Source organism: Equus caballus, chromosome 4 (assembly GCF_041296265.1).
Source record: "Equus caballus isolate H_3958 breed thoroughbred chromosome 4, TB-T2T, whole genome shotgun sequence".
Taxonomy (NCBI): domain Eukaryota; kingdom Metazoa; phylum Chordata; class Mammalia; order Perissodactyla; family Equidae; genus Equus; species Equus caballus.
The window spans coordinates 47,895,707-47,914,432 of record NC_091687.1 but is presented as its reverse complement, the minus strand read 5'-3'; positions in this window follow the sequence as shown (position 1 = coordinate 47,914,432).

The following is an 18,726-nucleotide window of genomic DNA, read 5'->3' as shown; positions in this document are numbered from 1 at the left end:
TCATGTAGAAGGCACTCTTTGGTGTACAGAACAACTTGGTGTTATATCAAGGGATCAATAAGTACTATACGGGGAATCCTAAACAACGGGTTGTAGGCCAAATCTAGCCAATAACCTGTTTTTGTCAATAAAGTTTTATTGAAACACCCATACTCATTTGTTTATTTATTGTCTATGGCACCTTGTGCACTTCAGTGGCACAGTTGAGTATTTGTGACAGAGATCATATGCCTGCAAAATCGAAAATATTTACTATCTACAGAAGAGTTTGCAGACTTCTAAAATATATATGTAGTATTGCTGAAGCCTCGGGAGTGCTGAGAGAAGTGGAGCTGGATAAAGCTGGAACCTGATTATCGGGGCCCTAGCCTCTGATGGAAAGCAGTTTTCACTTTATCCTGTGGGTGATCAGAAGGTTCTGACAGATGTTAAGTTGGAAGATTTAGCTTCTTTCACTCAGCATAATGTTTTTGAGCTTCATTCATATTGTTTCTTGAATTATAAAAGTTCTTTATATATTCATTCATGTTGTTTCTTGTATCAGTAGTTTATTCCTTTTTATTGCTGAGTAGTGTTCCATCGTATGAATATATCATTCTTTGCTGATACTATTTGGATTGTTTTCATCTTTTTTGCTATTATAAGTAACCTTACTATGAACATTCTTATACAAGTGGTTTTGTTGACACATATTTTCATTTATTTTGGGAAATACCCAGGAACGGAATTCCTGGATTATAGGGTAAGAATATGTTGAACTCTATAGGAAATTCTCAAATCATTTTCTAAAGTGGCTGCACCATTTTACACCCCTATCAGCAATGCGTGAGAGCTCCACATTTTTGCTAAAGTGTGATGATGTTGCAGGTCTATAGTTTTACCCATTCAGGTGGATGTGTAGCGGTAATTTATTAAAATTTTATTACATTTACTTGATCTCTGGTGATGGTGAACAGTTTTTAATGTTTTCCTTGGCCATTTGTACATATTCTTTCGTGAAGTGTCTGCTCATGTCTTTTGCTTACTTTAAAATAAGTTTTTTGCCTTTTTATTATTGTAATAAAACTTCTTTATATGTTCCAGATACAAATCCTTCTCAGATGTGTATATCACAAATATTTCCTCCCAGGCTGTGGCTTAACAATTCAGTTTTTGATTGATGTCTTTTGAAGAGGAACCACTAAATTTTGTGAAGTCTAATTTGTCAATGTTTTCCTTCACTGTTAGTGCTTTCATGGTTCTGTCTAAGAAATTCCTGTTTACTCCAGGTCATGAAGATATTCTTTGAAGTATTTTCTTAGGAACTTTATAGTTTTAGATTTTACATGCAACTCTTTTATCCATATTGAACTAATTTCTGTACAGGGTATGAGATATATGTCTAGGTTTATTTTTCTCCTGTTTATATAGTTCTATTTGTTGAAAATGTTTTCCTTTCCCCATTAATCTACTTTGGTGTATTTGTTGAAAAGACCTTATGCTTTTATAAGCATGTGCTTATTTCTGTTCTACTGAGCTCTTTGTCTATCCTTATGTCAATGTTATACTGCCAGTCTTAATTGCCGCAGCTGATTGTAAGCCTTTAAGTATTGTAAATATTACAACTTTGTTCTTTTTCAAGATTATTTTTACTACTGTGGTCTTCATTGCTTTATAAATTTTAAAATCAACTTGCCAATATCTACAAACAAGTCAGCTTGGAATTTGGTTGGACAGCATTGAGTTTACCTATCAGCTTGGGGATAATTGATATATTAATAATATTGAGTCTTCTGTTTCATAAAAATAATATATCTCTTCATTCAATTAAGGTCTTTAATTTCTCTCAGCAGTGTTTTGTCATTGTCTTGGGAGTAGTTTTTACACATTTTAATTAAATTTCTCCCTAATTATTTAATGTTTTTGATTTTATTGATCTTGTTTCATTTTTGTTTTTGATATATAGAAATGCAATTTATTTTTCCTTATTGACCTTTTATTATGTAGCCTTGATAAAATTTAATAGTTCTGGCAGTTTTCTAAATTTTCATGATTTCTTTGTGTTCTATGCACCTGATCATGTCATCCATGAACAAGGATAGTTTTATAGTTTTCTTTTGACACTGGATAATTTTATTTTGTTTTCTTATCTTATTACACTGGCTTGTGCTTTCAGTACAATGTTGAGAAAAATAGTTAGAGTGGATATTCTTGACTTGTTTCCAATTTTAGAGGGGAATGTTGTTTTTCATCAATAAATATACTATTTTTTGATTTTTTGAAAACAGATGCTCTTTATAAGTTTGAAGTAGTGTTCTTCTATTTCTTATTTGCAGAAACTATAGTAAATGGGAGTTGAATTATCTTAAATGCCTTTCATGCATTTTTGAGATGACTATATGATTTTTCTCTTTTGTTAGTGTGGAACATTAGATTAATTTTCAAATGTTAAATTAATCTTGCATTTTTGGGTACAATCTACTCAGTCATGATTCTTTTGATATATTGCTGGATTCAATTTGGTAATATTTTGTTAAGGATCTTTGGCTATGTTTATGAGGGATATTCCTTTTCTTGTAATGTCCTTTTTCTGGTTTAGGAATGAAGGTTAGTTTGCCTCATAAAATGATTTGGGAAATGACCTTTTCTATTCTATTTTGTGAAGCATTTTGTGTAATATTGGCAATATATTTTCCTTAAGTTTTTGCTAGCATTCACATCTGGGCTTAGACTTTCTTTGTGGAAAATATTTTTCTTTTCCTTTTTTTTTGTAACCCACAAATTAAATATTTTAACCAATATATGGCTATATAGAGTTATTCAAACTTTCCACTTATTTTGCATAAGTTTTGGTAAGCTGTGTTTTCAAGGAATTTGTCCATTTCATGTAAATTGACAAATTTACTGGCATAAAGTTGCTTATAATGTTCTTTTATTCCCTTTTAATGACTGTAGGATCTACAGCTTTGTCTTTTCTTTTATTCCTGACACGAGTCTTCTGCGTTTTCTCTATGTTTTTTCTTGATCATTCTATTTCGGTGTTTATCAATTTTATTGATGCTGTCAAAGAATCGAGTTTGGATTTCATTTGATTTTCTGTGCAACTGTTCGGTTTTTATTTTATTGATTTCTAATCGTATCTTTGTTATTTCTTTCCTTCTACTTACTTTGGGTTTAATTTGCTTTACATTCTTAAGGTGGAAGTTTTTAGATTACTGATCTTAAACCTTCCTCTTTGTTAATACAAGCATTAAAAGATATAAACTTCCACGTGAGCATTGCTTTAGTTGCATACCACAAATTTTGTTATGTGGTATTATTATCATTTATTTAAAACTATTTTCTAGTTCTTTTTTTGACCACTTCTTTGACTTATGGATTATTTATAAGAGTACCGTTTAATTTAAAAATATTTGGAGACTCCCCAAATATAACTTTATTAGTTACTTCTAATTTACTCCTGAGTTGAGAATATAGTCTTTATGATTTCAATTCTTTGATTTATTGAGGCTTTTTTATGGCTTGGCATCTAGTTTTTCTTGGCAAACATTCCATGTGTATTTAAAAAAAGATATTTGTTTTGGCACACATTCCATGTGCGTGTGGAAAGAATTTCATATGCACTGTAGTTCTTGAATATAGTGTTTTATACATATCAATTTGGTTATGTTGGTTGACAGTGTTGTTTAAATTTAATATACCCTTAAGAATTTCTTTCTACTTTTTAATTATTACTGAAATATTGTGAGAAAAGTACTAAAATTTTCTACAATATTTGTGAATTTTTACATTTTTCCTTAAGATTAGTCAGTCTTTGTATTATATATTTTGAAACTCTATTATTTGATGCATACATATCTATGTCTTCTTATTAAAATGATTTCTTATTACTAGGAAATGTCCCTCTTTATCTCTGATAATATTCCTTATTTTGAAGTCTGTTTTGTCTGATATTAACATAGCCACTCCAGCTGTAAGCATTTGCATGTTATTTCTTTGTTCATTCTTTTATTTTTACCAGTCTGTGTTTTTATACCAAAATATATCTCTTACAAATAGTAAGTAATTGGATGTTATTTTATCCACTCTGACCATCTCTGCCTTTTAAAAATGTATATAGTCCATTTATATTTAATGTAACTATTAATGTGGTTAGGTTTAACTTGCCATCCCATTTCTATTGGTTCCATTTGTTTTTTGTTCTCTTTCCCCCTCTTAACTTGCCTTATTTTGGCTCTTTTGAGTATTTTTAAAAATACTCTTTTGTACCTACTTTATTGGCTATTTAAGATAAATTCCTCAATAGTATTCTCTCAATAGCAGGTTTTGGCATTATAATATGCATCCTTAATTTATTTCAGTCCACCATGAATTAATATATGACAGAATATTTTCATACATTTTACTTTTACATATTATATAAATACCATAATACATTTTGTCATTATTTTGCTTTTAATGGCCAATTATCTTTTAACGAAATTAATAATTGAGAAAAATTCTTTTATATATTCTCACCTCTTTGTTTGTGTATTTACTTCTCTGGTATCATTTGTTTTAGCAAGACAAAAAGTTTCTGTCAACTTTTCTTTTAGTGTAATTTTGCTGATGATGAATTCACTAATTTTGCTGGCTTTTCGCATGTACAGTAATTTTTTGTTGTCTGCTGGACATTGTAATTGCCACACAGTTGAGAATCTGGGTTTTGTCATCTTACTGTAGAATTTTAAATTTTGTAATGGCAGCAATTACTGGTGTGTCAGATTCAAGTTTTCAAGGTTTGTTTTTTCTGCTTTGTTAAGGTGGGTCTCTAGCAGCATTTACTTCTACAGCCTGAACTCCGTGTCTTTCAATAGACTATCCAGGGTGTTTAGTGAAATCTTTCCACTCTGGCTGGTTGGTAAGAACTTATATGTATCTTAGCATTGTTCAACTTCTTGAGTCTATGCTTAGCTCACAGATTCTCAATTATTCTTCTCTGCCCGACCTTGCAGATTCTGCAAAGTTTTCTCCTTTTTGGCACCATGCCTTACAATATCTAGCTGCCAAAAGCAGCCCTACCCTCCAATCTCTGCCTCTTCATCTCACTGTGATTATCATGCTCTTCTTGGGCACTACCTCCTTGGGTCGTGATTGGAAAGTGTCTCTCAGCAAAATAGTGGGTAGTCATTGGGCTCATCTATTATATTTCCATTTTTTCAGAGATCATCATATTGTGCCATCTGTTGTACAATGACTGAAAAGAGTTGCTTCATGCATTTCATCCAATTTTATATTTATTTATGATGGAAGGACCATGATACCATTTACTCTGTCATGGCCAAAAGTGAAAGTCAAGCCAAAATACTTTTTAAATATCAGTATGAGACCACAAGATTTTTCTCATGCAATATTTATTTATTCTCTTGATTCTTTGGTAAAGCTCTTCAGGTGATCTAAATTCATACCAGCACAGTTAAAAGCTTTGTGCAGCTCTAAGACTAACTGGATAGACATAGATATGTGTGTGTATATATATATATATATACACACACACACATATGTATGTGTTTTTATGTGTTTTTAGCAACTAGAGGGCTGTTCATGGATAGTACAGCATAGTCCCTGAGAAGGTATAGTTTCCAGAATCTTTTTCATTTGCTCTTTGGTTCCCCTCAAAACTTCTAAAGTCATGCTATGATCCTGAGTGAAATTTCATCCAGATACCATTTAAATGATTATTGGTCAGCCCATTGTTCCACCTCAGACTGAAATAATTTTCATTATTCCCTTCAAATTGTCAAATGACTTCCGCCATTTCCTAATTTCCCAGTATGCTACCTTTTATTTCTTGTACCGTTTCCTTGATCTGCTGCAAAACTTAACATCAGTCTCATACATTCTTTCATTGTTTTCTTTTTTGATAGGCTCAGTACTATCATTTGTACTCCTTTTGGCAAGCATCAGTTCTTAAAATTTTTCACCTGAACACAAAATAAGTAACAGAAAGAGTGCAAGTGAGATAAACAATACAGGTTTCAGAGCATCCAAAACTCAGAGTAGAATGCCCATTTACTGAAAGCAATCAATGTGACACTCTTTCACTTGTTGGCTTAGTACATATGATGGTATTCAGATTATGGGAAAAATATACATTAACAGTGTTTTGTAATTGCTGTTTTATATGTAAACACACAAATATATATACATACATACACACACGTGCATACACACATGTGTGATTGTTCACTCTTTAGGAAAGAGACAGCGCTATGATGAATCAGTGACATCAAACATAGTATTTATTTAATTTTAAAGGGTCAAATAGATTTGGGGATATTTTCTTGTCTTTATCTTTATTCTATATTCTTTATATGCTAAATGAAGCCCTCTGTGCTTCAGTTATGAGTCTTCCAACTCTGAAGAACAGATTATTTTAGGAAAATGGTGTAATTCAGAGAACGATGACACAGACCTTCTCTACAAAGTCTAAAGTTGTTTGAGCTGTTACTTTGGCATCCTATTTGAAGTATCTATTTGAGAAAGTTGTGGAATGTATCACCAGGCTTCCTGGCAAATATCAAAAGCTGATTCCTCTCTGATGGAGAATGAGAGGTGGGATGTCAATAGGGGTATTTTGGCCTTCAGTCGGCCTGCTTAGTTGGCTTCGTTGGTTACAGCATGGTGCTAATGAGGGCAAGTTCAGGGGTTAGAGCCCCTGCAAGGCTTAATTAGCTTCATATTGAGGAAAACCTCTGTTCTAGAGCCTGAGATATCTCCTTAACTCTCATCAGCTGTATCACTAATGTGGCCAAGTTACAAGGGGCGAAAGAGCTCATCATTTTCAGCAAAAATCCATCATAATTAATGAATAACAGTGACTGCCACTAGTGACTGAATATTATTTGATCTTGAAATTGCTATTCTCCAGAAAAGACATCTCTATAAATTTTTCTGTAGTTAAATAGAGAAAGATATGTGGTACCTCAAAAAAGACTTCACTTGAATTCTCTGTTAACTTCCCATACCTTTGGAAGATGCTAATAAAAATACCCCCAAGTAGTCATCAGGACATGAGAATATAAATACTTAGAATGTGTTATGCTCAGCTTTAAGATTATTTACCCATATAAATACTATCTTTCCTTAATTTGATATTGCTTAAGATTTCTTTGTTTTTATTTTCGTAAACATGAAAATTACCCAATACTATGAGAGTTTTAACATTCGGCCCACACCTTTACCAATTAGTCATTAATTTAACTAATATTTACTAATTAAATTTGCTAGATATTAGAGATACTTTGGTGAATTTATGGAGATATGGACCCTTTGCTCAAGTACGTTACAGTCAAAGTGTAGAGAGAGACTAAGCCATAAGCAGTGAACAGTCAAAGAATTGCAGATTGTGACAGGTTAATGACCTAAACAACTAGACATCAAGGTGGAACATATGGGGGTGACATGAAGTGGGGTGGGTTGGATTCAGAGAACCCCTTTTTAGATAGAGATGAAAACAAAGGTCTTTCTGAGGAAAAATTTCAGCTGAGATGTGACGAATGACAAGGAACACGACATGCAGAGAAAAGAGGAGAGAGCACTCTTGGCAGAGAAAACAGCATGTTCAAATGTCAGGAAGGGAGAAACATTTGGAACATATGAGGAAATGTGCTTCACAGGAGTAAGGAAGAGGTCACTAAGCTTTCAGCGGTCTATAATCACAGATCAGGCAGGGGCATGACAATTTTTTGTAAAAATTTTGTCCTAAATACAATAGAAAACCTTTGAGGGGTGTTAGTCAGATGCATGCAGGAATCAATGAACACTTCAAAGAAACACTTCTGCTACTGTGTGGACAGCAGACTGCAGATGATGAAGATCAAGAGCAGGAAGAGTATTTTGAACTATTTTTACAATAATGGGGGCATAGATTAGGGTTTAATATCTATTTTGGATAACTGATAACATTTGCTGTGGTTTGTGGGAAAGTGGAGGGAATCCGGGTGCTTCCTAGCTGTGAATACCTGGATGAATTGTGCTTGCATTTAGGAAATTGGGGGATGCTGGAGACAATGCAGATATGAAGGAACAGGGCAGGAACGCAGGGTGCAGTTTTGAGCCAATATTTTTCAAGTTGGAATCTTCAGTACAATGTGGAAGTAGAACATTTTTTGATACTTTGATATACCAAAGTTATTGATTATTAAATAAAATTATCATATTTAGGATTAGTTAACAGATGTAATATTTTAACATTTATGTTGACTTTTGTAATGACTTTTTTGAGTAATCAAATTGTCATGTCAAAAACTCTTGCTTTTCTAAAAAGATAACAAATCTATGCTACAATAAAAATTTCCTTTGTAAATGTAGACTTTTTTTTGCAGCCTAATGATATGAATTTTTTTTAAGGTAAATAATTTTTCATAATGATTAACCTGAGGACAAGAGAGTGGAAAGTTTCCAGATAGATATATCTGCAATTAGATATAAGGATGAATTATTTAAATGAGGAAGCAAACTTTATTGAGTGGCTGAATTTCTCAGATTACCCTCTTGGGCTAAATTTCATATAAAAAAATTAATAAATCAGTATCACTTTCATGCACAATGTTTTAACTTAAAGTTTAATGCAGATAACACTTTAAAAAGAGAAGTTAGGTATTCTCACGTACTGTTTGCCACACTTAGCTCCTTTATGGAGAAAAGATCAATAGTAAAATATCAATAATTAAGATAATAATCACTTTAATTAGTGATGAGTCGAACATGGTATATTTATTTCATTTTTAATAAAATCATGTAATAATTTTTCTCTACACTTTTTAAACAACAGTTTTAACACCGGTTCTTTTATTATAGCTTTAATTTTTGGCGTTGCCAGAAATTAACCACAAATCTCTCATGTCTTTCCAAAGGTAAACATCATTCACTAAAAATCTAGATCACAAGACAGACTGATTGTAAACACTTTTTTGGTCATCATTTGTTTTAAGGTAGACATCAGACTAAACACTTTGCGTGAATCATTTTACGGTGTCAATTTTTACATCCATTAGTTCCTTTTAAAGTTATTTTGGAATGAATAATTCAAATCCTGGAGAGTCATCAAAATTACTAATATAATTTTGTTGGTTCTTTCCTCATGTTTTAATCTAATGCTAAGTAGGTAAGCAGCACGCCTTTAACAGTTTTTCAAACCTAGACTTTATACTTTGAAATCGATCTTCTTTTTCAAGGCCTCTGATGGGGTTTTGCTGTGCATGTTGAGGGAATAAGTTGTAATGGAGGAAGAACACTTGACCAAGAGTCGAGAGACTTCATTCTAGCTCAGACCTGTGGTTACAGACTCTTCGACCTTGGGTCCGTCATGGAACTTCTTTCAACCCCAGTTGCCTCATTTGAAAAAAGGGAATATATCTAAAGATACATTAAGCTTCAAAATTATACAGATTCATGATACTATATGCTGTGCCCTGTTACAGTGGGCCAAATGTATCAAATTAGTTAGAATACTAGCTGTCTTTGTATATATGCAAGAGGATCTTTTAATGACTGGAAAGTGAACCATTATGTGAAAATAGATATTGGATGCAGTTATTTTTACCATTTAATATCAAAGAATAATGACATTGTTCAATATTTATAAAGAATTAGAAAAATATCTATAGCATAAAAGAAAAAAGTTTTCAGGTAATTTCCATCGAATTTCTTGTTTATTGATTTATGTTAAGAATACACTAAAATAGGCTTCTGAACAACATTTCAAGTTTATATACTATTTCTTTTTTGTTAGGCAAGAAACTCATAAAATACTCAATGCCGTATTCTGCACCTTTTGGCCCTGCGATTATTAGCAGGTGACATTTTAACATTAAAGATGGTAGCCATCCAAGGCACAGCCACTTTTCCTCACTTGAATCTTTTGGTAGCCTTAGATGAATCAGCTAAGTAAGAAAATATGCTAATTTAGCTTCAAGGGTACAGGCTTGATAAAAAGGGGAAAAAAGGAAGCCAAATTATAGGCTAGTGTCTTTTTATAGTGGCTTGAAAAGCCAGGCTAAAAGTAAGGTAAAAGTTATTTAATTTACATAATTGTTTTAAGTTGGTTAGCTTGGCGGCACTGGCCTGTATTTTTTCCAGTGGGAGAATTTATTCAGTTTCTAAATAATTATTTACTAGACACAATCTAAGATATGACTTGACTAGCCTCTTAGAATAAAATGTATAAGCCTGTACTCATCTTTATTTAATACAGCAGATTTATTTCAGCACTCTCTTAAGAAGTCAGGGCTCCTAGCGTTCTCTGAGAAACAAGGGGGCAGTGATGGTCTGTGTAAGTGGACTTGGAAGCACAGATCAGCTCTTGTCATAGTTCCAAGGAAAGAATGTACAATCACTGAGTGCTGCTCCCTGGACTAGTTTTGCTTCCTGGCAAGAGAGCACAGGACTCTTGTCAGTTACAGTGATAGCTCCAACAGCAGACGCCGAGAAAAAGTAGGGCAGAATATGTCTATGGCTTCTAACTAGCAGCTCTACAAACATCTAATAAGGGCTACAAGCTTTGTCTGATTTGGGATTAAAAAAGAGCTTGAGATGGTGGCAAAGATTCAGACCTGTTTCCACCTTTTTCTTCAGGTTGAGTGGTGTTTACCTTTAAGGTGCTGTGAGTCTGTAAAGAAAAGAAAAGAAAAGGTTTCTGCTCTCCTTATCTCTCTCAACTTACCTCTTCTAGTGGTTCAAGTGTGTAACACAGGGACTTACACTTTCACCTATGAAATAGACAGGCAAAGTGTGTCAGCATTTATTAGACTCCCATTCTAGAAACCTTGCCACATTAACATGCAATGAAGATCAGTGTTGCCACAGTGCTGTCATCTTCTGTATGGTTTGCAGGCAGCAATTGACTTGGCAATTGTCTACGTTCTGGTTTAATCTAATATCTAGACCCAGGTCAAATCTCATTCTTGTTCATTGTATTTCTGTTTTGATGGTGGGGTCAAAAATAAGATTTAGAAAGTGTTTTAAAGATATTTATATTATGTTTTTCTCTTGTTCCATGGAGGGCATCCTTTTCACCATTTAAATGGAAAGCTTTGGAGGAAGAACACAGGTATGGTCCTGAGAGTGACCTAAGCTTGGGCCTGCTGAGGGTTACTCCTAAAAATTAAGCTCTGATTCACCAAGTTTTGCAGTAAAAATAAAGAAACATATATTCATATGTGGGCTATGTGTGTGTTGGTTTGCACCAGTTATTAGAATCTGGTGAGGAGACAGGCCCACAGCCAGAGTCTTCAGAACAGTGGGGTGAAGGATGTGAGGGGAACAGGGTGGTAGTCTTCTCCCCGTGAAGATGGACAAGATGAGCTTCTCGCGTCTGGTGGAATCCTCTCCCTGGGCAGGCGGCATCTGGGGCATCAGTGCTTCTCCCAGAGGAGCTTGGGAGTGTTGGGTAGGAACCGACTAGTCTGAGAGCACATTGCACTGTCTTCTGCTTTCAATATTCCCCTTCAACTGATGTATTTCCTTATTCTTTGCCAGGGTGGATTCAGACTTTTGGGGGTCTGAAGTTTATGTAATATTGGGAGCCCTCTTAATGAAAAATAATACAAAGTTGTAGAAACAAAAATATCTAATTAGATAGAGAAATTATAATAAACAACAAATTTTAAAGGCTGATCAAAATTACGAACATCACAAATCTCAGAAAAATAATGCATTTACAATACTTTTTTCCCCCTACATCTTTGGCTGCATGTTCTCTGATTATCTCTTTATGTGGCAATGATTTTATAGTAGTTTCAATAGACAGAATAGAAAATTAATTTTTCTTGTAGTATAATTGATTGGGTTTCTTTATTACTGATAGTTTTAAAAAGTTTATTTTGGATTTATGACGTGCATTTTTTTTTAAGGATTTTTGTCAAATTTTGGAAAACCCCATTAAGTTTCTTTCACACATGCATTTAAGATTTAAATAACTTTCTAGCAGATACTCTTCCAGCTCTGTCATTTCAAACTTTGTTTCTTCTCCACTAGCTTCTCAATATGTATTCCTCAAAACTTGTTTCTCTTTCACTTTCCACATATTCCAGCTCCAGTTATCAGAACATCATTTTGTGATGTGGCCGCCGGCCCTGCTCTTTTGTGTCACCTCAATGAGTGAGTCAGTATAGAGAGCAGAGGGAGGATTCCTATAGAGAATTACCAGTATCAATTAAACTATATCTGGAAGTGACTGCAAACCATATTAATACATATTCCATCAAATAAAAAACATTATCTCCAAGTTAACTGCCTCCTAGCCAGATTCCTTTGGCCATTCGAACACCATCTTATTTGAGGAGAGTTGTGACAGGGAGGAAGTTGGAGTCTACGCCGCTCTTAGATGTGAGCAACTGGGACCTCTGCACTGGACCTGTGCTTTAGAGGGTCTCTCTTTGTTCCTTCCGATCTGTTTCCGTCCTCATAGGGCAAAGGGTCTGATGGGCCATGAGGATGTGTCCACCCAGAGCCCGTGTTGAACTTTGTTCTTATCCCACCTATTCTCCATCACCATGATCCAGATACTTGGGACTCTGGAACTCCTGCCTCATGTAGCCTCAAACCTGCTTCCAGGGCATGACTGAGAATCTTCCCCAGGTGCATCCTCTCTTTCAGCACTCCAACTGTATGAGTCCCTAGGCCTTTGGGTGGAGAAGATATTTGTAGGAGTGGAGATAGGGTGAGTGCGATGGAGCTCAGATGTGTGGATTAGAGTGGCGTGAATACTGAGGACTCTTACCTTCTTGGATAGAGCCTAGAGTAGAAACAGGGGGTTGGGTTGCAAGATGGGACTTTCATTTGTGTTCTTTCCCAGGTTCCATAAATTTATGGGGTGAATTTTGTTGAAGAGGAAAGTAACAGTGATCTGAACAACTTGTGGTTAAAATAGCTTGCTTTTACATTTTACACAAAAGCATGACCATGTGAACGCATTGCTAGCACCTCCCAAGGCCTTGTAGGGGGCCTGTGCAAGTAGGAGATTCCGAAGATTAAGCTTCATTAGCTTCTCAGTGAATCTCTTTTGTTCCTCCCCATTAATGACACTGTACATCAAAACATTGCACCTGTTGGAATCTTTCCATTAATTACATCACCCTCCTATTGAAAAGAAGAAAGCAACACTCAAGGGCCTTATATATTAATCTTGAAAAATCACTAATACTAATAATTGTTCTAGTTCATTTATCTCAAGTGCTCTTATCTAGTAAAATTAACTAATTTAAAAAATATCAAGAAACCAAAATCAAAAAGAAAAAAGTTTCTGATTAACCAAAAATAAACATGAAATTCATTCAGGTTCATATGTTTCAGTAACTGTAGAGTCCTCTAACCATTAACTTAGTGACTACATATGTCTTCTTTAGCAAAATTTTAACACTGTTATCCATCTACCCATTTCATAGTATATTAGAAGTAGCATATCAGGAAGGAATAGAGTCAGAATGTCAGAAGAAGCTACTCAGAAAGTGGAAACAAATGAGAAAGACTCACTGGGAAGGAAATTATTCATTAGACAAATAGTTGCTAAATACTATGAGCCAGAAATTGTTCTTGGTACTGGGGATACAGTTGTGAACAAAACTGACACAAATTCTTGTCATCACGATGCTTATGTTTCAAGTAGAAGGTAATGGCTTACAGTGTTAACTTCTGTAGTAGATCAAGCAAGATGAGACGGATTGGACTTAGCAATATGAAATTTACTGATAACTCTGACATGAGTGCAGTTCAGCCTGTAATTCAGTGCAGAGCAAAAGTCTGATTATAGTGCATTTAAGTGAATGGGAAGGGCAGAATTAGAAACAATATTTATAGACAACTTTTCAGAGTTTGCTGTAGAGGGATGGACAATAATGGGGCAGGAGCTGGAGGGGGAAGTAGAGTTGCTCACTTTGTTGATGGAAGAAATGTTATTACATTTTATGCTGATGGAGAAAATGCAGGAAAAAGAGAAAATTTGATGATTATGCAGAGAGAGTGAAGAATTTGTTGAACGATATTTTTTAGTGAGAGAGGTGATGGGACCTAACAGAGAAGAAGAGGTTTGGTCCTTAAAAGGGGCATTGATAGTTCATTGATGGGAGCAGGAAAGAAGGCAGGAGAATGAGTCAGAGGCAAGTGGTTGGGCTAATGTGATAGTAGGAGCTTTTGGAAGCTTTTTTTCAGAAAAATAAATACAAAGCAAAGTCATCAGTTGAAGAACAAGAGTGGAAATGAAGATATTGGAAATTTGAGAAAAGATCAGCTGAAATGAAATAGTCATTTATCAAGGTAGGAGAATGAACGGACAGGGGAAATGTAGTAGGGTTGCTGGGCTGAGCAGTATTAAAGGTTTGCTTAGGATTAGTGATTCTGGATTTAAACCCAGCCTTGGCCAGTGAGTGAGTATGCAAACATGCGTGTGTAAGTGGCTATGTATGTGTGTGTTTCCTGATATTTTCAGCTGTAAGGGACAAGTATGAAGTGGGTAAAGAGCTGAATTTCACCATGGTTAGAGCAAGAACAAGAAAGAAAAAGAACAAGGGAGTTGAAGGTATGTGCAAGGTAGTGATAATATCTGACAAAATTCAAGGTAGGTAAGGAAGACAAGGTAGGTAAGGAAGATGAGAAGAACACCAAAAAGGTTACAGGATCAATTAATTGTTTATTCATCTGTGGTCAAAATAATAATTGGAATTATAGTCCAAGAAGGAGATAGTTGGGATAATATGAAGTAATTGTTGGACAGTTCAGGGCTTAACACTGAGAGTAGGACGAGGCTCTAGCTTCTGGTAATGACAAGGTCAAGGCCCTTACTGAGATAGAGTGAAGAGATTTTGCTCACGGATGAAGAGGGAGCTCAGGGAATGAAGAGTGCTGGGTGTGAAAATCAGCACATATGTGATTACTGATATCCCTAAGAACTATGACAGCAGTTATGTTGAAGGGAGTGGCAGTAAAACAGGAGCTAAAATCTTCAAGGAATGAGACAGGGTGACCTGGGGATTGGAGGACTTCAGGAGTCAGTTAGTGAGAGTTGCAGACTGATGACGTGAGATTCAAACCCAGGGAAAGAGGGAGAAAGGCAATTTAAAAACATTGACATTGTCTAGCCTAGCTTGTTAAGTATTGCCTAATTATCCTGAATAATTAAGAGACACTGTTATAACTATTAGTATATATTATTTTAAAGGACAGAAATATAGATTATATTTTAGAAAGATTTTATTTATAACTATATATATATATGTACTTTTACTATTTGGTGCTTAAAAGTGTAATCAATATGAGCTGTAATGTAATTATGATGGTATGTTGAAAGAATAATCTACATTTACCTTTAAAATTGTTTTACAGTAGAAAAACCAATCAATAGATAGAAAAATATATATACTAAAATTCAACAACTATTTATGACAAAATTATCAAAACAGAATTAGAGGAAATTTATTTAACTTTGTAAAAGATCTCCACCAAAAACTTACAGAAGAAGTATGCTCAATGATAAAATTTTAGAAATAACTCCTTAAAACTTAAGAAGCAATTTTAAGTGCCTGCTATTACTATTTATATTCAACATTGTATTTGAAACTCCAGTCAGCATAGTAAGAAAAGTAAAAGAAATAAAAAGTACAAAGAATTAGAAAAAAAAGAAACAGAAACTCTCCTTACTTAAAATAATATAATCACCTACCTTAAAAATTCAAGACATTTACATATAAACTATTAGAACTAATAAGGGAGAACAACAAATTCATGTAACTCAAATTAATATACAAAAGTATTTGCATCCTATATAACAGCTTAAAACGATTAGGAAATAATATATAAAAAAGATGACTTCAAGGTAGGGAAAAATCTCTTGAGCCACCAAAACTGTAAACCAGAAAGTGATAAATTTGACTGTTTCAAAGCAACAACAACATCAGGAACAACAGCATCTCTGAGTCACAGACACCGAAAAGACAAGCCAGAGGATCAGAGATGTTATTTGAAATGTATATAATTAACAAATGTTTGGAAATCTGAAAATAAAAAAAGGTTTAGGAAATATAAAAAAGAAAGAACTCACTGCAAAAAAATTGAACATTCACAGAGATAAAACCCAAATAGTCAATAAACATGTAAAATATTCTATTTGAATGGTAATCAAGAGAATACAAAATTAAGCCCAGTGGTAGGCAAAATAATGGCCTCCAAAGAGGTCCCCAGAGAATGTGAATATGTTAGTGTACAACGCAAAGAGGAATTAAAGTTGCAGATAGAAATAAGTTTGCTTATCAACTGACTGTGAGATGGGGAGATGATACTGGATTATTGGGGTGGGGCCTGGGTAATCACATGAGTCCTTACAAGTGGAAGAGGAAGGCAGAAGAATTAGAGTCAGAGAGAAATCTGAAGATATCACACTGCTGACTTTGAAGATGAAGGAAGGGGCCACAAGCCAAGGAATGAGGCAGCCTGTAGAAGCCAGAAAAAGTGAGGAAACAGATACTCCTATAGAACCCTTCAAAGGAAGGCAGCCCTGCTGACTCCTTGATTTGAGATGCATGTTGGAATTCTGATATCCGGAACAGGAAGATAATAAACTTGTGTTGTTATTAAGCCACTACATTTGTGGTAATTTGTTACAGCAGTAATAGAAAACTAATACAAGCCTTGGTGAAATACCATGACATTCCATCAGAATGGCAGACATTTAAAAGTCTGACAATGTCATATGTTAAGAATGTGGAAAAATGGGAAGTGTCATACATTGCTGGTGATGAGTGATAAATTAGTACATCTTCCTTGGAGAACAATTTCACAATGTCTGATACTCTCAGGATCAGCAATTTTATTTCTAGGTCTATTTTATAGAAATTATGACACATACAGACAAAGAGATACATACAAGAACTGCTTAAGAGAACTGCTATCTTATGAGAATTTCTCTTATTTTCAATATCTCTTCAATGACAATTTGGAATCAACATGAATTTCTATCAATTGGAGAATGGGTAACAATAGGTATGTATCTGATGGAATAGTAGATAGCAGGTGAATGGTCTACAGCTGCTTATATTAACATGGCTAATTGCAAAAGTATAAATTTGAGCAAAAAAAGCAAGTTTCAGAAGGGAGATGTGTGTATGTTATAACATTTACATAAATTTTGAAACATGTAAAACAATTCTTTCTATTACTTTTGAATACATAATTATGTGGTATAGCTCTTAAAAACATCTAAATGCCAAAATTAGGATTTGGAGGACATCTGATAGAATTTAAGAATTAGACAAAGGGTTTCAACTCTATAATGAGTATACGGATGTTTCTCATCTTATTCTCCATGCTTTTTAATATGCCTAAAATATTTCATAATTAAAAAATGACAAAGATCAAGTACATGTCTAATTATTTAAATTAGTTACTGCTGGTGAATACTTTCTACCCGCACAATATCAGAAAAGTGATACCATAACAGTACATGACATATATATATAACAATTTTAGTTTAGGGTAACCAGCAGGCTACACACAAGATGCCAGGCTTAGCTGTGATTAACAAAACGAATAATGATTACCATTGTTGAATTCACAAATACTTTTTATCTTAACTTGTGGGTTAGAAAAAGAGGAAATTTTTTTGAAAGTAGCAATTATTTTCTTTTTATCAAATTTCAAATGAGGCAGACTAAAATAAATTCAAATTGATATCAGATACTATTTTGTTATTAACATAGTATATTTTTTTACCCTACCTCGTGGGCCTATGAATTGCTATACTTGAATTTTTAAAAAATCAAATGGTATCTGCCGAAGACCTACTCAGCAGGTTTGAAAGAAATTCCATTTCTGTCTTATTTTCAACATCTCTTCTTTCAAAGGTCATTCCAGAGCACTTGAGATGGGCCCCCTGTTTCCCTCCCGCGTTAATCACTTCTGATTAGCTCATTGTCCAAGCTAAATGGTCTGGTTTTACAGCTTCCGAATCAAATGTGGTCATGAGAGCTTTGGTCCAAGCTAGGAGCTGAGAACCTGGTGTCTGGCTTCTAAGGTTTAACATGAGCCATTTCCTTCTTTGCATCCTACACATTCCCAAGGGCATGTCAAGAGAACAAGGTAGTGCTCGCCACCATTTGAAGGACCCATCAAAATATTTCCCCTTGGTCCTGGGGCTTTTGCTTTCACCTAAACCCGCCCCTCTAAATAGTTCTTCGCAACCCTTCTACCCACTTCAGTGAATCTCTAAAAACAGATCTCGGACTTTCATTTTTGAGGCTACGGGATGTTGACATCCTTCAGGCTTGTGAGTTTCTTTTTTTAAAATCATACAGAGAAGAATAATACGTAATTTATTTGGCAGGATTCCTGGCCTAGTCTTCAAAGAAAACTGTGATGAATTGTGCTTTTCAGAAGTTTAATCTTCCTGAATTTTGCCTACGTTCATACAGATTTGCCTAAGCAATTTTAACACTGTGCATGCTCCTAAATGTGCCAAACCTAACAACGGAGAGCTTCACTGTCCCATGGAGGACACACTCTAAAGGGACTGAGGTATGAAAACACAGCAGGTTTGCTCTGGATTGATCTCAAAGGCAAGGGGGACAGAGCCAAACCTACTAATCCTGCACAGGGTCATTTTCACTGTCCAAAGACTCCCTTGAGAATGCAGCATCCTGAGAAGTACAAGATGATCTAAATAATGTTGGAGTGATCAGATGACGGCTCACATCATTAAACCTTCTCTAGCCCCTGGAA